Consider the following 22,941-nt stretch of genomic DNA (forward strand, 5'->3'; position numbering starts at 1 on the left):
AGGGGAAATCATAACTGATGCCACAGAGATACAAGAGATTATCTCTGAATACTATCAGAAACTGTATGCCCAGAAATTTGACAATGTGAGGGAAATGGATCACTATTTGGAATCACACCCTCTCCCTAGACTTAGCCCGGATAAAACAGATCTCCTAAACAGACCAATTTCAAACACTGAGATCAAAGAAACAATAAAAAATCTCCCAACAAAAAAATGCCCTGGTCCAGATGGCTTCACACCAGAATTCTATCAAACCTTCAAAAAAGAGCTTATTCCCATACTGCAGAAATTATTCCAAAAATTGAGGAGGAAGGAACCTTCCCCAACACGTTTTATGAAGCAAATATCACCCTGATACCAAAACTAGGAAAAGACCCAACTAAAAAGGAGAACGTCAGACCAATTTCACTCATGAATACAGATGCAAAAATTCTCAACAAAATCCTAGCCAATACATTACAGCTTATCATCAAAAAAAATCATATATCATGATCAAGTAGGTTTCATCCCAGGGACGCAAGGCTGGTTTAGTATACGTAAATCCATAAACATTATTCACCATATTAACAGAAGCAAAAACAAAGCCCATACGAGCCTCTCAATAGATGCAGAAAAAGCATTTGATAAAATCCAGCATTCTTTTCTAATTAGAACACTGAAGAGTATAGGCACAGGTGGCACATTTCTGAAACTGATCAAAGCTATCTATGACAAACGCACAGCTAATATTTTACTGAATGGAGTTAAACTGAAAGCTTTTCCACCTAGAACTGGAACCAGACAAGGTTGTCCTCTGTCACCATTACTATTCAACATAGCACTGGAAGTTCTAGCCAATTAGCCAATACAATTAGGCAAGACAAGGAAATAAAGGTTATCCAAATGGGAGCAGAGGAGGTCAAACGCTCCCTCTTTGCTGATGATATGATCTTATATTTAGAGAACCCCAAAGACTCAACCACAAGACTCCTAGAAGTCATCAAAAAATACAGTAATGTCTCAGGGTATAAAATCAATGAAAAACCACAAGTCAGTTGCCTTTATATACGCCAATAACAGTCAAGATGAGAGGCTAATTAAGGACACAACTCCCTTCACCATAGCCTCAGAGAAAATGAAATACCTAGGAATATACCTAACAAAAGAGATGAAGGACCTCTATAAAGAAAATTATGAAACCCTAAGAAAGGAAATAGCCGAGGACTTTAACAAATGGAAGAGCATACCATGCTCATGGCTGGGAAGAATCAACATTGTTAAAATGTCTATACTTCCCAGAGCAATCTATCGATTCATGCCATCCCTATTAAAATACCAACATCCTATTTTTAAGACTTGGAAAAAATGATTCTGCATTTTGTATGGAACCAGAAAAAATCCCGTACAGCTAAGGCAGTGCTTAGTAATAAAAATAAAGCTGGGGGCATCAGCATACCAGATTTTAGGCTGTACTACAAAGCCATAGTGGTCAAGACAGCATGGTACTGGCACAAAAACAGAGACATATACACTTGGAATCGAATTGAAAACCAAGAAATGAAACTAACATTTTACAACCACCTAATCTTCGATAAAACAAACAAGAACATACCTTGGGGGAAAGACTCCCTATTCAATAAATGGTGCTGGGAGAACTAGATATCCACATGTAGAAGACTGAAACTAGACCTGCACCTTTCTCCACTCGCAAAAATTGATTCAAGATGGATAAAGGACTTAAATTTAAGGCATGAAACAATAAAAATCCTCAAAGAAAGTACAGGAAAAACACTGGAAGATATTGGCCTGGGGAAAGACTTCATGAAGAAGACTGCCGTGGCATTTGCAACAACAAAAATAAACAAATGGGATTTAATTAAACTGAAAGGCTTCTGTATAGCTAAGGAGACAACAACCAAAGCAAATAGACAACCTACCCAATGGGAATGGATATTTGCATATTTTGAATCAGACAAAAGCTTAATAACTAGGATCTATAGAGAACTTAAATTAATTCACATGAAAAAAGCCAACAATCCCACACATCAATGGGGAAGAGAGATGAACAGAACCTTCTCTAAAGAACAGATGAATGGCTAGCAAACCTATGAAAAAATGCCCCTCATCCCTAATTGTTAGAGAAATGCAAATTAAAACCACCCTGAGATATCCTCTAACCCCAGCAAGAATGGCCCATATCAGAAAAATCTCAAAACTGCAGATGCTGGCACAGATGTGGCGAGAAAGGAACACTTTTACACTGCTAGTGGGACTGCAAAGTAATACAACCTTTTTGGAAGGAAGTATGGAGAAACCTCAAAGAACTCAAACTAGACCTCCCGTTTGATCCTGCAATCCCATTACTGGGCATATATCCAGAAGGAAAAAAAAACCCTTTTATTATTAAGATACTTGTACTGGACTGTTTATCACAGCTCAATTTACAATCGCCAAAATGTAGAAACAGCCTAAATGCCCTTCAACCCAGGAATGGATGGGCAAGCTGTGTTACATGCATGGCCATGGAATACTATTCAGCCATTAAAAAAAGGGAGATGGCGGGGGAGGTGACGAGATGGCTGACTGAAGCCAGCTTTCCACAGAGGCTCCTGTCCAGTAGGAGAGTTAAAGGACAAAAATTCAGCAAGTAACCTGGTGGATTTGAGCTGCACTAAGAGAGAAGGTTGAAGAATGCACGTCAACCCCGCCTAGGCGAGCTGCGACCACAAGGATACAAACAAAAGGTACGAAATCCATCACCAAGCGGATGGGAGTCCCCTCCCCCATGAGAACGGCTCGGAGTGCCCCACAAACAATGGGGCAGAGTTCAAAGGTCTTCCCACTACACTCCATGGGAGAGACCCTCTAACAACTGGACTTACCTCCCCTGCTAGGGTGCCACAGCGTCCTCCTGTCAGGCATAAAACTGTATAAACTGTATATAGTCTCTACCTGGAATTCTGAGCTCCCAGCGCTCCCCTTCACTCACACTGAGGTCTGGACGCCAGTCCGGGTCGGCAGAGACAGGACCGCAGGGGACTGGCAGTTCCCTGAGGCACAGTGCAACAGCCATCTTTTGGTGACAATAAGGCCAGGCATAAAACTGTGTAAAGCTGTGTGTGTTCTCTGCCTGCAACCCCAGGCTCCCAGCGCTCCCCGCACTCCCCTCTGCTCTCGCTCCAAGGTCTGGAGGCCTGTCCCCCAGGGGTCCAGACTCTTGGTCGATTGCTCGAGGGGTGTAGACAATGCTGGGCTGCAGCCGGTTGGTGCAGACTCTGGGGTACGGGAGCGGAGAGAGGATGGTTGGCCGGAAGGGAGCTACACCGGAGCAGCGGTTGCCTGAGCCATAAAACAGCAGCCCTCTTTTGCTAGCAATACGGCTCACTGCCAAATATTCTGAAGCCACACCCACTGTTTCCCTGGGCAACCAGAGACTCTGAGTATAGGATTTGCCTGAGGCAACTCCAACTTGCAAACAGGGGAAACTCCCAGGGCGGGGCTGACCCAGAGGTCTGCTTTACTAAACCTAAGCCGCACCTGGCCCTCAGGGGATCGTCAGCCTATAGACAATACAAGAGCAAAGACAAGCTGATTTGGAACCCAATTCAGCTTCTCTTCTGCAGGGGAACCGCAGAGTTGTTCTGTTCTGTTCTGTCAGTAACATTAATCAGGGGCGAGACTGGACCTGAGTGAAAACCCCCCAACCTTCATCAAGCGTCCAAGGTTGTCAGGCCTCACCTCCTCCTGCTAGAGAGAGGCAGAGCGCAGCGGCCTGGCAGACTTCCTTGTGATTCAGGCAGGTGCAAACTCCTGGAGTACCGATTCACTACAGGCAACTGCGTCAACCAACCACAGGGCTATCAGTGACTGGCTGTGACAGTGGTGCAAGGTGGGGAAAGAGGCAGCAACCTTCCCAGACTGATCTACTGGCTGGGTGGCTCCTCCTGACTCCACGCAGCACTGGAGCAAGCCACACCAGAGTAGTCACCAGACCCCTGTGATCCAGTTCCCAGAGACCTCTTAAACTATCTCACCCAAGACAAGTGCAGACTGACACAATTGATTTGGACTTTTTGAACTGAACCAATCACCTGAGGACAAATCAGGTGGTGCCCTGGGTGCACGGTGGTAGGAAGGTTTGATTTTTATTTTCCAGTTGTTTGCCAGTGGGGGGTGGGGTGACTTAATAGCTGATATTTCTCCACACCTGAGACTTCAATCCAGAGTATCTGTTTCATTAGGGTGGAACAGAAACCAGCTGAAAACAAGACAGAACCACTTAGCCCCACCACACCAGACAGGGCCCCAGTTTCTCAGGCCACAACACTGTACAGGCCCTCGACAAAGCCTCAGGGGAAAAAATCAAAGGGAGTAGAACAAAGATGGGTCGGAATCAGTGGAAAAACTCTGGTAACATGAATAACCAGAATAGATCAACTCCCCCGCCAAGGAAAGATATGGCAGATGTAATTGAAGATCCCATTCATAAACAACTGGCTGAGAGGTCAGAAATCGAATTCAGAATTTGGATTGCAGACAAGATGAACAAAGTGGAATTAGGAATTTGAGGAGAAATTCAAAAGTTGTCTCAAGAATTTAACGAATAAAAGACAAAACCACCAAAGACTTAGACACACTGAAGCAAGAATTTGCAGCCCTCAAAGATATGAAAAATACAGTAGAATCCCTCAGCAACAGAATGGAGCAAGCAGAAGAAAGGATTTCTGACATTGAAGATAAAGCCTTTGAATGCTCCCAAACTCTCAAAGAGGAAGAGAAATGGAGAGCAAAAACGGATCATTCTCTCTGAGAGCTCTGGGACAATTCGAAGAAGGCGAACATCCGAATCATAGGGATTCCAGAAACAGATGAAGTGCCCTCGCTGGGCACAGAGGCCCTTCTGCATGAAATTATGAAAAAGAATTTTCAGACATGCCTAGAGATTCTGAAATTCAGATAGCAGACAGCTTTAGAACCCCAGCACAACTCAACCCCAATAAGACATCCCCCAGGCATATCATAATTAACTTCACTAAAGTTAATATGAAGGAGAAAATCCTCAAAGCTGCCAGGAGAAAGAAAACCATTACCTTCAAAGGGAAGAATATTAGAATGACTGCAGATCTCTATGCTAAAACTTTTCAAGCCAGAAGAGGGTGGTCACCGACTTTTAATCTCCTAAAGCAAAATAGCTTTCAACCCCGGATCTTGTATCCAGCTAAACTGAGTTTCATTTATGATGGAGAAATTAAATACTTTAATGACATTCATATGTTGAAGAAATTTGACATAACCAAACCAGCTCTTCAGGATATCCTCAGACCTATCCTCCATAATGAACAACCCAATCCCATACCACAAAAGTAAACTCACTCAGAAAATTTGGATCAAACTCCAATTTCCACACTGGTGAAAGGATTAAACATGCCCACTGGACTTTTGAAAAACTCGATACCCATAACTCCACCAGACTTATGAATATTCTCCATTAATGTGAATGGCTTAAACTGTCCTCTAAAGAGGCATAGGTTAGCTGACTGGATACAAAAACTCAGGCCAGGTATTTGTTGCATACAAGAGTCACATCTTAACTTAAAAGACAAATACAGACTCAGGGTGAAAGGATGGTCATCCATATTTCAGGCAAATGGTAATCAGAAAAAAGCAGGTGTTGCAATTTTATTTGCAGATACAATAGGCTTTAAACCAACAAAAGTAAGGAAGGACAAGAACGGTAACTTCATATTTGTTAAGGGTAATACTCAATATGATAAGATCTCAATTGTTAATATATATGCACCCAATCAGAATGCACCTCAATTTATAAGAGAAACTCTAACAGACATGAGCAACTTGATTTCCTCCAGCTCCATAATAGTCGGAGATTTCGACACTCCTTTGGCAGTGTTGGATCGATCCTCCAACAAGAAGCTGAGCAAAGAAATCTTAGATTTAAATCTAACCATCCAACATTTGGATTTAACAGAAATCTACAGAACATTTCATCCCAACAAAACTGAAATCACACACTTCTCATCAGCCCACGAAACGTACTCCAAAATCTATCACATCATAGGTCACAAGTCTAACCTCAGTAAATTTAAAGGAATAGAAATTATTCCATGCATCTTCTCGGACCACCATGGAATAAAACTTGAGCTGAGTAACAACAGGAATCTGCATACTCATACAAAAACATGGAACTTAAATAACCTTATGCTGAATGATAGCTGGGTCAGAGATGAGATTAAGAAAGAAATCGCCAATTTTTTGGAACAAAACAACAATGAAGACACAAACTATCAGAACCTCTGGGACACTGCAAAGGCAATTCTAAGAGGGAAATTTATAGCACTGCAAGCCTTCCTCAAGAGAACATAAAGAGAGAAAGTTAACAACTTAATGCGACATCTCAAGCAACTGGAAAAGGAAGAACATTCCAACCTCAAACCCAGTAGAAGAAAAGAAATAACCAAAATTAGAGCAGAATTAAATGAAATTGAAAACAAAAGAATAATACAACAGATCAATAAATCAAAAAGCTGGTTTTTTGAAAAGGTCAATAAAATAGATGAACCTTTGGCCAACCTAATCAGGAAAAAAAGAGTAAAATCTCTAATCTCATCAATCAGAAACAACAAAGACGAAACAACAACAGACTCCTCAGAAATCCAAAAAATCCTTAATGAGTATTACAAGAAACTGTATTCTCAGAAATATGAAAATCTGAAGGAAACTGACCAATACTTGGAAGCACATCACCTTCCAAGACTGAGCCAGAATCAAGTGGTAATGTTGAACAGGCCCATATCAAGTTTGGAAATAGCATCAACCATACAAAACCTCCCTAAAAAGAAAAGCCCGGGACCAGACGGTTTCACGTCAGAATTCTACCAAACCTTTAAAGAGGAATTAGTACCTATATTACTCAACCTGTTCCAAAAGGTAGAAAAAGAAGGAAGACTACCTAACACGTTCTATGAAGCAAACATCACCCTGATCCCCAAACCAGGAAAAGACCCAACAAGAAAAGAAAATTATAGACTGATATCACTAATGAATATAGATGCAAAAATATTCAATAAGATCCTAACAGAATCCAACAACACATCAAAAAAATTATACATCATGACCAAGTCGGTTTTATCCCAGGGTCTCAAGGCTCGTTCAATATACTTAAATCTATAAATGTAATCCAGCACATAGACAAATTAAAAAACAAAGACCATATGATTCTCTCAGTCGATGCAGAAAAAGCTTTTGATAATATCCAGCATCCCTTCATGATCAGAACACTTAAGAAAATTGGTATAGAAGGAACATTTCTTAAACTGATAGAGACCATCTACAGCAAACCCACAGCTAATATCATATTGAATGGAGTTAAATTGGAATCATTTCCACTCAGATCAGGAACCAGACAAGGCTGCCCACTGTCTCCATTGCTTTTTAACACTGTAATTGAAGTTTTAGCCACCGCAATTAGGGAAGAAAAGGCGATCAAGGGTATCCATATAGGGTCAGAAGAGATCAAACTTTCGCTCTTCGCAGATGATATGATAGTATATCTGGAAAACACTAGGGACTCTACTACAAAACTCTTAGAAGTGATCAAGGAATACAGCAGCATCTCAGGTTACAAAATCAACATTCATAAATTGGTAGCCTTTATATATACCAACAATAGTCAAGTTGAAAAAGCAGTTAAGGACTCTATCTCATTCACAGTAGTGCCAAAGAAGATGAAATATTTGGGAATTTATCTAACAAAGGACGGGAAAGATCTCTATAAAGAGAACTATGAAACTGTAAGAAAAGAAATAGCTGAAAATATTAACAAATGGAAAAACATTTGTTTTTCCCAACTCATGGCTGGGAAGAATCAACATTGTTAAAATGTCCATGCTACCCAAAGCAATATATAATTTCAATGCAATCCCTATTCAAGCTCCACTATCATACTTTAAAGATCTTGAAAAAACAATCCTTCATTTTATATGGAATCAGAAAAAACCTCAAATAGCCAAGACATTACTCAGAAATAAAAACAAAGCAGGAGGAATTATGCTACCAGACCTCAGACTATACTACAAATCGATAGTGATCAAAACAGCATGGTATTGGCACAAAAACAGAGAAGTAGATGTCTGGAACAGAATAGAGAACCAAGAGATGAATCCAGCTACTTATCATTATTTAATCTTTGACAAGCCAATTAAAAACATTCAGTGGGAAAAAGATTCCCTATTTAACAAATGGTGCTGGGTGCACTGGCTGGCAACCTGTAGAAGACTGAAACTGGACCCACACATTTCACCATTAACTAAGATAGACTCTCACTGGATTAAAGATTTAAACTTAAAACATGAAACTATAAAAATACTAGAAGAGAGTACAGGGAAAACCCTTGAAGAATTCGGGCTGGTCGAGTATTTTATGAGGAGGACCCCCCCCTGGGCAATAGAAGCAGCTTCAAAAATACACTACTGGAACCTCATCAAACTAAAAAGCTTCTGCACAGCCAAGAACACAGTAAGTAAAGCAAGCAAACAGCCCTCAGAATGGGAGAAGATATTTGCAGGTTATGTCTCTGACAAAGGTTTAATAACCAGAATCCACAGAGAACTCAAATGCATTAGCAAGAATAGAACAAGGGATCCCATCGCAGGCTGGGCAAGGGATTTGAAGAGAAACTTCTCTGAAGAAGACAGGCGCGCGGCCTTCAGACATATGAAAAAATGCTCATCATCTTTAATCATCAGAGAAATGCAAATCAAAACTACTTTGAGATACCATCTAACTCCAGTGAGACTAGCCTGTATCACAAAATCCCAAGACCAGAGATGTTGGTGCGGATGTGGAGAAAAGGGAACACTTTTGCACTGATGGTGGGAATACAAATTAATACATTCCTTTTGGAAAGAGATATGGAGAACACTTACAGATCTAAAAATAGATCTGCCATTCAATCCTGTAATCCGTCTACTGGGCATATACCCAGAAGACCAAAAATCACATCATAACAAAGATATTTATACCAGAATGTTTATTGCAGCCCAATTCATAATTGCTAAGTCATGGAAGAAGCCCAAGTGCCCATCAATCCATGAATGGATTAATAAATTGTGGTATATGTACACCATGGAATATTATGCAGCCTTAAAGAAAGATGCAGACTTTACCTCTTTCATGTTTACATGGATGGAGCTGGAACATATTCTTCTTAGTAAAGTATCGCAAGAATGGAAGAAAAAGTACCCAATGTACTTGGCCCTACTATAAAACTAATTTAGGGTTTTCACACGAAAGCTATAACCCAGTTACAATCTAAGAATAGGGGGAAGGGGGAAAGGGAGGGGAGGGAGGGGGGAGGTGGGTAGAGGGAAGGGGATTGGTGGGATTACACCAGCGGTGCATCTTACAAGGGTATATATGAAACTTGGTAAACGGTCTGTGAAGCTAGTGAATGATGCCCCATGATTATATCAATGTACACAGCTATGATTTAATAAAAAATAATAAATAAATAATAAAATAAAAAAAGGGAGATTTTGTAGCATTAGTATTAACCTGGATGGAGGTGTAACACATTATTCTTAGTGAAGCATTACAGTAATGGAGAAGCATGAATCCTATGTATTCAACTGATATGAGAATTAATGACACGGTGGAGGTGGGGGAAGGGGAGAGCAGACAGAGAGAGGAGGGATGGGGTAGGGGAAGGAAAAGAAAAAAAAAAGAAAATAGTGACTAATTCTCACATTAGTTGGATTTAATTTTGACCAAAGTACATTATTTGAACAATAATTTTTTTTTTTTTTTTATTGTTGGGGATTCATTGAGGGTACAATAAGCCAGGTTACACTGATTGCAATTGTTAGGTAAAGTCCCTCTTGCAATCATGTCTTGCCCCCATAAAGTGTGACACACACCAAGGCCCCACCCACCTCCCTCCGTCTCTCCTTCTGTTTCCCCCCCATAAACATAATTGTCATTAATTGTCCTCATATCAAGATTGAGTACATAGGATTCATGCTTCTCCATTCTTGTGATGCTTTACTAAGAATAATGTCTTCCACGTCCATCCAGGTTAATACGAAGGATGTAAAGTCTCCATTTTTTTTAATGGCTGAATAGTATTCCATGGTATACATATACCACAGCTTGTTAATCCATTCCTGGGTTGGTGGGCATTTAGGCTGTTTCCACATTTTGGCGATTGTAAATTGAGCTGCAATAAACAGTCTAGTACAAGTGTCCTTATGATAAAATGATTTCTTTCCTTCTGGGTAGATGCCCAGTAATGGGATTGCAGGATCAAATGGGAGGTCTAGCTTGAGTGCTTTGAGGTTTCTCCATACTTCCTTCCAGAAAGGTTGTACTAGTTTGCAGTCCCACCAGCAGTGTAAAAGTGTTCCCTTCTCTCCACATCCAAGCCAGCATCTGCAGTTTTGAGATTTTGTGATGTGGGCCATTCTCACTGGGGTTAGATGATATCTCAGGGTTGTTTTGATTTGCATTTCTCTAATCTATAGAGATGATGAACATTTTTTCATGTGTTTGTTAGCCATTCGTCTGTCATCTTTAGAGAAAGTTCTATTCATGTCTCTTGCCCATTGATATAAGGGATTGTTGGCTTTTTTCATGTGGATTAATTTGAGTTCTCTATAGATCCTAGTTATCAAGCTTTTGTCTGATTGAAAATATGCAAATATCCTTTCCCATTGTGTAGGTTGTCTCTTTGCTTTGGTTATTGTCTCCTTAGCTGTACAGAAGCTTTTCAGTTTAATGAAGTCCCATTTGTTTATTTTTGTTGTTGTTGCAATTGCCATGGCAGTCTTCTTCATGAAGTCTTTCCCCAGGCCAATATCTTCCAGTGTTTTGCCTATGCTTTCTTTGAGGATTTTTATTGTTTCATGCCTTAAGTTTAAGTCCTTTATCCATCTTAAATCAATTTTTGTGAATGGGGAAAGGTGTGGGTCCAGTTTCAGTCTTTTACATGTAGACATCCAGTTCTCCCAACACCATTTATTGAATAGGGAGTCTTTCCCCCAAGGTATGTTCTTGTTTGGTTTATCAAAGATTAGGTGATTGTAAAATGTTAGTTTCATTTCTTGGTTTTCAATTCGATTCCAAGTGTGTATGTCTCTGTTTTTGTGCCAGTACCATGCTGTCTTGAGCACTATGGCTTTGTAGTACAGACTAAAATCTGGTATGCTGATGCCCCCAGCTTTATTTTTGTTACAGAGAACTGCCTTAGCTATACGGGGTTTTTTCCGGTTCCATACAAAACGCAGAATATTTTTCCAATTCTTGAAAGTACGATGTTGGTATTTTGATAGGTATGGCATTGAATAGGTAGATTGCTTTGGGAAGTATAGACATTTTAACAATGTTGATTCTTCCCATCCATGAGCATGGTATGTTCTTCCATTTGTTAATATCCTCTGCTATTTCCTTTCTGAGGATTTCATAGTTTTCTTTATAAAGGTCCTTCACCTCCTTCGTTAGGTATATTCCTAGGTATTTCATTTTCTTTGAGACTATGGTGAAGGGAGTTGTGTCCTTAATTAGCTTCTCATCTTGACTGTTATTGGTGTACACAAAGGCTACTGACTTGTGGACATTGATTTTATATCCTGAAACATTACTGTATTTTTTGATGACTTCTAGGAGTCTTGTGGTTGAGTATTTGGGGTTCTCTAAGTATAAGATCATGTCGTCAGCAAAGAGGGAGAGTTTGACCTCCTCTGCTCCCATTTGGATTCCCTTTATTTCCTTGTCTTGCCTAATTGTATTGGCTAGAACTTCCAGCACTACGTTCAATAGTAAAGGTGACAGAGGACGACCTTGTCTGGTTCCAGTTCTAAGAGGAAAAGCTTTCAGTTTTACTCCATTGAGTAAAATATTGGCTGTGGGTTTGTCATAGATAGCTTCAATCAGTTTTAGAAATGTGCCACCTATGCCTATACTCTTCAGTGTTCTAATTAGAAAAGGATGCTGCATTTTATCAAATGCTTTTTCTGCATCTATTGAGAGGATCATGTGATTTTTATTTTTGCCTCTGTTAATATGGTGGATAACGTTTATAGACTTGCGTATGTTAAACCAGCCTTGCATCCCTGGGATGAAGCCTACTTGATCATGATGAATGACTTTTTTGATGATAAGCTGTAATCTATTGGGTAGGATTTTGTTGAGAATTTTTGCATCTATGTTCATGAGTGAGATTGTTCTGAAATTCTCCTTTTTGTTTGGGTCTTTTCCTGGTTTTGGTATCAGGGTGATGTTTGCTTCATAGAATGTGTTGGGGAAGATTCCTTCTTCCTCAATTTTTTGGAATAATTTCTGCAGTACAGGAATAAGCTCTTCCTTGAAGGTTTGATAGAATTCTGGAGTGAAGCCATCTAGACCAGGGCATTTTTTGGCTGGAAGCTTTTTTATTGTTTCTTTGATCTCAGGGCTTGAAATTGGTCTGTTCAGGAGCTCTATTTCTTCCTGGCTGAGTCTAGGGAGAGGGTGTAATTCCAAATATTGATCCATTTCTTTCACATTGTCAAATTTCTGGGCATAGAGTTTCTGGTAGTATTCAGAGATGATCTCTTGTATCTCTGTGGAATCAGTTGTTATTTCCCCTTTATCATTTCTGATTGAGGTTACTAGAGATTTTACTTTTCTATTCCTCGTTAGTCTGGCCAATGGTTTATCTATTTTATTTATTTTTTCAAAAAACCAACTCCTTGGTTTTTCATTAATTAATGAAAATTAATTTCATTAATTTTCTGAATGATTCTTTTGTTTTCAATTTCATTGATCTCTGATTTGATTTTGGATATTTCTTTTCTTCTACTGAGTTTAGGCTTAGATTGTTCTTCTTTTTCCAATTCCATAAGATCTCTTGTGAGATTGTTAATGTGCTCTCTTTCTGTTTTTCGAATGTAGGCATCTAAAGCGATGAATTTTCCTCTCAAAACTGATTTTGCAGTATCCCACAGGTTTTGGTAGCTTGTGTCTTCATTGTTGTTATGCTCAAGGAAGTTAATGATTTCCTGTTTGATTTCTTCCTGCACCCATCTGTTATTCAACAGAAGATTGTTTAGTTTCCATGCCTTTGGGTGGGGTCGAGCATTTTTGTTAGAGTTGAGTTCCACCTTTAGTGCCTTATGGTCTGAGAAGATACAAGGTAAAATTTCAATTCTTTTGATTCTGTTGATATTTGTTTTGTGTCCCAGGATATGATCAATTTTGGAGAATGTTCCATGGGGTGATGAGAAGAATGTATATTCTTTATGTTTGGGATGGAGTGTTCTATATGCGTCTATCAAGCACAGTTGTTCTAGGGTCTCATTTAAGTCTCTTATATCCTTGTTTAATTTCTGTTTAGAGGATCTGTCCAGCTCTGTAAGAGGAGTGTTTAGGTCCCCTGTTATTATGGTATTATCAGGTATCATATTGCTCAGACTGAGTAAGGTCTGTTTCAAGAATCTGGGAGCATTTAAATTGGGTGCATAGATATTTAGAATGGAAATGTCTTCTTGTTGTATTTTTCCCTTGACCAATATAAAGTGACCATCTTTGTCTTTTTTGACTTTAGTTGCCTTAAAACCACATGTATCTGAAAATAAGATTGCAACTCCTCTTTTCTTCTGAATTCCATTTGCCTGAAAAATTGTCTTCCAACCCTTGACTCGGAGCTTTAATTTGTCTTTTGAAGCCAGGTGTGTTTCTTGCAGACAGCAAATGGATGGCTTGTGTTTTTTAATCCAGTCAACCAATCTATGTCTCTTCAGTGGGGAATTCAAGCCATTAACATTTATTGAGATAATTGATAAGTGTGGTAGTATTCTATTCGTCTTATTTTGTGAGAGTCCATTGCTTAGTTTTATCTTTTGCATCAGTATGGAGGTTTGGTTCTGTCCTTTAATTTCTGAGTTCTTACTTTGCTGCTGATCCATTGTGGTGGTCAGTGTGCAGAACAGGTTGAAGTATTTCTTGTAGAGCTGGTCTTGTTGTGGCGAATTTCCTCAATGTTTGTATATCCGTACATGATTTGATTTCTCCATCAATTTTGAAGCTTAGCTTAGCAGGTACAGAATTCTGGGCTGGAAATTGTTCTGTTTAAGTAGATTAAAGGTAGATGACCATTGTCTTCTTGCTTGTAAAGTTTCATTAGAGAAGTCTGCGGTCAATCTGATGGTTTTGCCCCTGTAGGTCAACTGGCGCTTACTCCTGGCAGCTTGCAGAATCTTTTCTTTTGTCTTGACTTTGGACAGGTTCATCACAATGTGTCTTGGAGAAGCTCGGTTAGAGTTGAGGCGACCTGGGGTCCGATAGCCCTCTGAAAGCAGTGTGTCAGAATCTTTGGTGATATTTGGGAAATTTTTTATATTCTTCATATCGTTCATCTCTGATTTGATTCTGTTTTTGGATTTCCTTTTGGTTATTTTCCACTTTATTAGCAGTTTCCTTCATTGTTTCCATCATTTCTTTCATTGTTTTCAACATGTGTATTCTAAATTCCCTTTCTGTCATTCCTAACATTTCTGTATAGGTGGAATCCTCTGCAGTAGCTACCTCATGGTCCCTTGGCAGGGTTGTTCTGTACTGGTTCTTCATGTTGCCTGGAGTTTTCTGCTGATTCTTCCTCATGGGTGATTTCTTTTATCTGTTTCCTTGCCCTAATTTTCCTTTCACTTCCTCTTGTTCTTTAAGTTCTCGTGCCTGTGGAAGTTGCAGGCGGGTTAAGACGGATTGAACACACGTGACCACTTGCCGGTTTTCCACTGTTTTAGTCCTCCTCTTGGGGTCCAGAAGTCTCTCGCTGACTCCCTGTATCCTCTCAGGGGTGATGATAGGCAGATCCCACTAGCCAGAGATGCCTGGAGTCCTATATCCCCAGACTCACGGTGCCCAGATGCAAGGAAGCTGTTACTCGGCTGCCATCTTGCTCCGCCTCTGAACAATAATTTTTAATTCAACTTGTTAACATGTTGTTTAGGGTATTGCATCCTCATTTATAAGTGAAATGTGTTTGTAATTTCCCCTTATAATAATACATTTTTTCCAATTTTAGGATCAGGTATATCCAGATGAAGTAGAATTAATTTGAAGTATTTCTTCTTTTTCTATTGTCTATAAGATTTGGCATGATCTGTTTTTTGAAATTATCTTCTATATTTATTTATGAATATTAGTTGTCTATTTTTTGAGACTGTGGAAAAAAAAACAAACAAAAAACCAAAATGAGTATTCCCAGAAATAATTCTCCCCACTATTTAGAGGCCTTTAGGGGGGCTTATTTTCTTCTCTCTTACTATAAAGTTTCCATAATTCCAGTAGCTGGCATTTCAGGTGGTTTCTTTGTTTTCTTGCTAGAATTTTACTTTTTCATAATTTTAAATTCAATTGTATCTGGGATTGAGGCAGAGCTTTGCTGTAATTATGAATTATTCTTTTTGATCATCTGTAGTTTATGCTCTGATGTGCTTCCCAGATTCTCACAAATCCCCAACCCTTCTGTGACTGAAGCTCCCCTTCCCTCAGCTACTGGGACGATTGGTAGTTGGCTGCTCTCTGCTGAGTTCTTCTCTGGAAATTGCCCCTGGCTAAAGAGAGTTGTCTCATTCAAGATTCATGTTTGTGGGGTGGCAGATATCCAAATACTGGCCATTGCCTCAATTCAGACATCTTTGAGGGGCTTTCTCAACTTCAGAGGTTCCTTAAGGAATCAACTTAGATATTTGTCGGGACTTCGATAGAGTTCAACTTCTTGCTCTGTCTATCCTCCTTCATTCTTTCACTCTCACTGGTCCTCATCTAGACAGCACTGCCTGAATAGAATACACTTCCTGCTTGTATATTTCTATCACAGAGTCTGTTTCCCAGGAAACCTACACTGCATTGTTACCACTGTATGTTATTTAATGTATATAATAATTTGCATGAAAAAATATTTCATTATCCTTGTGCTTAGACATAAAAATTAACTCGTGTAAAAAAAAAAGAAAGAAAGAAAGTTCAGGAACAGAAACCTTCACTGCTGAGCTAACACCAGTTCTCCTCAAACTGTTCCAAAAAATTACAATAACTATTCTGAGGCCAGCATTACCCTAATACAAAACCAGAAAAAGATGCAAGAAAAAACTGAAAAGTACAAGCTAATATCCCTGATGAACATAAACATAAAAATCCTCAACAAAATATTAACAAACCACATCCAATAACACATTAAAAAAAACCACCAAGATGAAGTGGGATTTACCTCAGGAATCCAATGATAACTCAATATATGCAAATCAATAAACATGATATATCACATTTATAGAACAACAAAAACCACATGATCCTCTCAATAGATGCAGAAAAAACCACTTAATAAAGTTTAATATCCCTTGGCTCATCACCTATAGTTCAGCAGCTAGGTTGCCAGCCACATACAACGGACCTGGCAGGTTCAAACCCAGCCTGGGCCTGCCAAACAACAATGACAATTACAACAACAATAACAAGAAGAAAAATAGCCAGGCATTGTGGGAGGTGCCTGTAGTCCCAGCTAGTTGGGAGGCTGAGGCAAGAGAATCACTTAAGCCCAAGAGGTTGAGGTTGCTGTGAGCTGTGATGCTACAGCACTCTACTGAGGGTAACAAAATAAGACTGTGTCTCAAAAAAAAAAAAAGTTCAACATCCCTTCATGATAAAAACTTTCATCAAATTAAGTGTACAAGGAATGCACCTCAACATTGTAAAGGCCATATTTATAACAAATCCATAGCTAGTATTTTACTGGATAGGGAAAAGTTGAAAGCCTTTCTTCTAAGAACTAGAATAAGAGAAGATGCCCATTTTCATCACTTTGAGTTAACAAAGAACTGGAAATTCTAGCCATAGTAATCAGGCAAGAGAAAGAAAATATCCAAATTAGAGTAATCAGGCAAGAGAAAGAAAATATCCAAATTAGAAAAGAGGCTCGGCACCTGTAGCTCAGCAGGTAGGGTGCCAACCACAGACACCGGAACTGGCGGGTTCAAATCCAGCCTGGGCATGCCAAACAACAATGACAACTACAACCAAAAAATAACCGGGCATTGTGGAGGGCACCCACATATTTACAGCCAACTGCTTTTTGACAAAAGCACCAAGAACATACACTGTGGAAAGGTCACCCTCTTCAATAAATGGTGACCATTTAGATATTCAGAAGAAAGAAACTGAACTCCTATCTGTCACCATATGTAAAAATCAACTGAAGATGGGTTAAAGATTTAAAAATAAAGCCTGGAACTATAAAGCAACTAGAAGGAAAAATAAGAAAACCATTTCAGGACATTGGTCTGGGCAAAGATTTTATAGCTAAGAATGCACAAGTACAGACCACACCCCCCCCACACACGCAAGCATGCGTGCGCACCACCCCCCCCACACACAAAATAGACAAATGAGACTAGGTTAAACTAAAAAGCTTCTTCCCAGCAAAGGAAACAATCAACAAAGTGAAGAGAGAACCTGTTGAATGGCAGAAAATATTTGCAAATCGTTCATCCAACGAGAGAATAATATCTAGAATATACAAAGAACACATAAGACTCGAGAAAAAAAAATAATTAATTCCATTAAAAAGTGGGCCAAGGACATGAATAGACGTTTCTCAAAAGAAGATATACAGGCTTGGCATCTGTAGCTCAAGCAGCTAGGGCACCAGCCACACACACGGGAGCTGGTGGGTTCGAATCTGGCCTGGGCCTGCCAAACAATGCCAATCTGGCCTGGACAGCTACAACCAAAAAAAATGACTGGGCGTTGTGGTGGGCGCCTGTGGTCCCAGCTACCCGGGAGGCTGAGGCAAGAGAATCACTTAAGCCCACGAGTTGGAGGTTGCTGTGAGCTGTGATGCCCCAGCAAAGCTTGAGGTTCTGTCTCAAAAAAAAAAAAAAAGAAGAAGATATACAAACAGACAATAGGTATGTGAAAAAAATGCTCAACATCACCAATCATCAGGGAAATGCAAGTCAAAACTACAATGAGACATCAACTTACCCCAGTTAGAATAGCAGTTCCTAAAAAGACAAACAATAAATGCTGGAAAGTATGTAGAGAAAAGAACACTCATACAGGCTCGGCACCCATAGCTGAGTGGTTAGGGTGCTAGTCACATTCACCTGGGCTGGCAGTTTCGAACCCAGCCCGGGCCTGCTAAACAACAATGACAACTACAACAACAACAAAAAATAGCTGGGCATTGTGGCGGGGCCTATAGTACCAGCTACTTGGGAGACTAAGGCAAGAGAATCTCTTGAGCCCAAGAGTTTGAGGTTGCTGTGAGCTGTGATGTCACAGCACTCTGATGAGGGCAACTAAGTGAGACTGTCTCAAAAAAAAAAAAAATATATATATATATATAACATTCATACACTGTTGGTAGAAAAGCACATTATCATAGCCATTATGGAAAACAATATGGAGATTTCTCAAAAACCTAAAAATAGAACTCAAAAGTACAGACCACAAAACTAAAAATAGAACTACTATACTATCTAGCAATCTCAGTAATGGGCATTTATCCAAAGGAAAATAAATTAGTATATGAAAGGGACACCTGCATTCACCTGCTTATTGCAGCATTATTCACAATAACAAAGATATGTAATCAACCTAAGTGTCCATCAACTGACAAACAGATAAAGAATATGTGGTATATACACACAATGCCATAAAAGAGAATGAAATTATGTTATATGCAGCAACATGGAAAGAACTGGAAATTATTATGCAAAGTGAAATAAGCCAAGCACAAAAAGACAAATCTTGCATATCTCGCTCGTATGGGGGTGCTGAAAAAGTCAATCTCATGAAGGTAGAGAATATAGAATAATAGATTGTAGTGGCTATGAATGGTATGTCAGTGGGAGGAGGAATGAAGAGAGGTTGGTTAATGGGTACAAACATAGTTAGATACAAGATACAAGTTCTAATGTTTCAAAGCAAAGTAGAGTAACTATAGTTAGCAATAATGTATATTTCAAAGTTGCTAGAAGAAAGGGTTTGAAATGTTCCCAACACACACAAATGATAAATACTCAAGGTAAGTTATTTGCCAAATACCCTGACTTTTTCTCTACATATTCTATGGATTCAACAAATACTCATACATATACCAAAAAATACATAAAATACTATGCAACAATAAAAAATAAAAGATAAAGGGAGTTCTTTAAGCTGAAAAGAAAAGATACTAATTAGTAACATTTCATAGTAATATGAAAGTATGAAACTCACTGATAAAGGTAAATTCATCGTCAAATTCAGAATTCTCTAATACTGGATTGTAAGTCACATAATTCTAGTGTAAAGGTTAAAAGATAAAAGTATTAAAAATAATTATTGTTACAATAATTTGTTAATGGATAAACAATATAAAAAATATAAATAGAGACATCGTAACCATAAAATAGGGCAAAAAGTAAAAGGGTAAAATTTTTGTATGCAATTATAATTAAGTTGCTATCAGCTTAAAACAGACTGTTACAAGATGTTTTATGTAAGGTATGAAGCATAATCACAAAGGAAAAACCTACAAAAGACATTTGCACCAGAATGTTTATTGCAGCTCAATTCATAATTGCCAAGTTTTGGAAGTAACCCAAATGCCCATCAACTCATGGACAGACTAACAAACTGTGGTATTTGCATACAATAGAGTACTATTTACCCTAAGAAAAAATGGAGACTTTATATCTTTTATGTTTTACCTGGATGGAGTTAAAACCCATTCTTCTTAGTAAAGTATCGCAAGAACGGAAAAAAAAAAAAATCCAATGTAGTCAATACTAACATGACAACAATATATAAACAATTAATACCCATACAAATGATAAAACACAAATATAGTCTAGCAAGGGAGAGGGTACGGGAGGGAGGGCGATTGGTGAGATCTCATCTACTGTGCACAAAGTGAGGGCTGTTAAGCATGCTTCCTGGGTGAGGGGTTCAACTGCAATTTAAACTTTACCTTGGAAGTGAAATCAATGTGACCTAAAAAAAAAGTACCCTCATATTAATTTGAAATTTAAAAAAATAAATTAAAAAGAAAAACCTATAGTAGGTATATTATACAAAAGATAAAATGAAAGTAATCAACGTGGACCATTATGGAAAATCATTAAATGACAAAAGAAAACAGCAAGAAAGGAAGAAAAAAAATAAAATGATGAAAAAACAGCCAGAAAATAATTAACAAATGGTAATAATAAGTTCTTACATATCAATATTACTTTAGATGTTAATGGATTAAATTTTCCAATCCAAAAACATAAGATCGCAGGCGGCGCCTGTGGCTCAAGGAGTAGGGCGCCGGTCCTGTATGCCGGAGGTGGAGGGTTCAAACCCAGCCCCAGCCAAAACCCACAAAAATAAATAAATAAATAAATAAGAGTGGTTGAATGGAATTAAAAAAAAAGAGAGAGATCAAAAGACATCCTACTACAAGAAATTCACTTCAGCTATAAAGACATACATAGGCTTATATTCCATGCAAATGGAAACCAAAACAGAATAGAGGTAGCTACACTTAATATCAGCCAAAGTAGACTCTAAGTCAAAACTATAAAATGACAAAGAATTGACTCTTTTATTTTTTTTTTTTTTGGCCGGGGCTAGGTTTGAACCCGCCACCTCCGGCATATGGGACCGGTGCCCTACTCCTTGAGCCACAGGCGCCACCCAGAATTGACTCTTTTATCATTAAGAGTTGATTCATAAGAAGACATAACAATTGTAAATATATACACACCCTATATCAGAGCACCTAAATATATAATGCAAGTATTAATATATCTGAAATGAGAAATGGCAACATAATATTGGCAGACCTCAATACTCCACTTTCAGCAATGAACAGATCATCCAGACAGAAAACCAATAAGCAAACATTGGCTTTGAACTACACTTTAAATGGACCCAACAAACATATTCAGACATTTTATCTAACAGTAGCAGAATATGCATTTCAAGCCCTAATGGGACAGTCTGTAGAATAGATCACATATTAAGTTGCAAACAAGACTTAACAAATTTAAGAAGACTGAAATCATATCAAGCATCTTTTCTGACCACAATGGTATGAAACTAGAAATAACGGAAAGAAATTTGGGAAATTCACAAATACCTGGAATATTTGTATTTTAGATTAAAATGAGGGTATATATGATTAGGTTACATTGTTTGCATTTGTAAGGTTAAAGTCCAAGTTGTAGTGTGTTCTCTACCCAAGAAGTGTGCTATACACCTGTGCATTGTACTCATTAGGTCGGAACTTACCAAACCCCTTTCCCAATATGTGGAAATTAAAGAGGCTTCTGAGCAACCAATGGGTCAAAGAAGATATTAAAAAAGAAATTAAAAAGTATTTTTAGACAAAAAGGAAAACACGACATACACAAATTTATGGAATGCTGCAACAGCAATACTAAGACAGTGGTTTTTGTGTGTGAATAACAAATAGCAATAAATTTCTCCATATCAAAAAAGAAGATTTCAAATAAATAACCTAACTTGGCATCTCAAATAACTATATAAAAAAGGAATGCCCACATTAGAAGAAAAGGAATAGCACAGATTAGAGCAGAAACGAACAGAAAAACAATTTTTAAAAAATCAATGAAACTAAAAATTACATACCCAAAATCACTATAAGCAGTCAAAAGATAATTGTTGAATGTGAGAAAATTTGTGACATGTATCATATATGAAGTTTTATATCAGTCTAATTAAAGTACTTTTGAAAAACTGAGGAAAGAACAAAAATTAGATTAAAAAAATGACTTGAACCAATTTACATGCAAAAAAACATTTTTAAAGGGTATTAAGCATACAAAAAGATGTTACACAGCCTCATCTCATGACACATTTCCTTTTATTCACTACGTTCCTTGAACATTCCAAACTTTATTCCTCTGCAGAAACTTGCTCATTCCCTCTCATTGCTGTCCTTCCAACTCTAAACCACTAGCCCGTCTCATTCTTCAGGTTTTTCCTTAAAAGCCATTTCCTCAGGGAGGCCTTCTCTGATCCCCTATTCAAAGTACCATCTGTCTCTCTATCACAATTAAGTGCTCTTTTTATTTCCTCTGGAACACAGTATAACCTGTTAACTGTCTCTCCAATTTGAACACTAGCTTCCTAAAGGAAGGATCTCTGCCTGTCTTGTCTACTGTTGCATCCTCAGGGTCTAGGACAAACTTTGTCATATGTTTCAAAGAACAAGGTTAATAAAAGCAGAGTTAGAGGGTAGGAAGTAGAATACTAGACTTCAGGACTCGAGAGGTGAAACTTTTAAGAGTAAAGACAAGGTCCAAGAAGTAGAATTGCAGTGAGCTGCTGAAGGGAATTAGGAGATTCAAAGAATCGAACTACAAAATGTAGAGTAGATTACCCACATTTTTAGTAAAGTCATAAACCACAATATTCCTTGATTTGAGTACTATCTCTAATCCTACCACTTCTCTTAGTAACTTACATTCAACAACCCTTTTTTAAAAATCTGCCTGCGACCTCTCGTCACTTATCTCTCCTTTTCTTTCACCCAATTCATCTGACTCTTCTGGCTCTACTTGCTTCTTTCTCCCTCCTACACCGTCAGTCTACAAACTGCACATAGATGCCCATTTCCCCTGTCATGATTCTCAAACATGATTGTGTCTAAGAATAACCTAAAATATTTTAAAATTTGAGCACATTCCTGGGGCCTCACCTTTCTGATTCAGTAGATCTAACAGGGGAGGCCCAGGAATCTACATTTTAACGAGACCCCCAGAAGATCTGGATACAGGTGATCCAAGAACTAAAGGAAACCTCGTCTCAAGCAAATTGCATTGAAAATATAATACCTACATGGTAGTTTTTGTTATTGTAGATTTTCTCTATCAGTGGATAATAAAAGAGCTGCTACTTTTAGGTGGGGAGATT

At 38.5% G+C, this 22,941-nt stretch overlaps 1 protein-coding gene across 1 annotated transcript in view; it reads right to left on the reverse strand.

Moving 5' to 3' along the window:
- C2CD6 (C2 calcium dependent domain containing 6) overlaps positions 1-22,941 on the reverse strand; it is a 216,480-nt gene that overhangs the window by 192,325 nt on the left and 1,214 nt on the right.

The sequence above is a fragment of the Nycticebus coucang genome, chromosome 7 (genome assembly GCF_027406575.1).
Source record: "Nycticebus coucang isolate mNycCou1 chromosome 7, mNycCou1.pri, whole genome shotgun sequence".
In the NCBI taxonomy this organism is placed as follows: domain Eukaryota; kingdom Metazoa; phylum Chordata; class Mammalia; order Primates; family Lorisidae; genus Nycticebus; species Nycticebus coucang.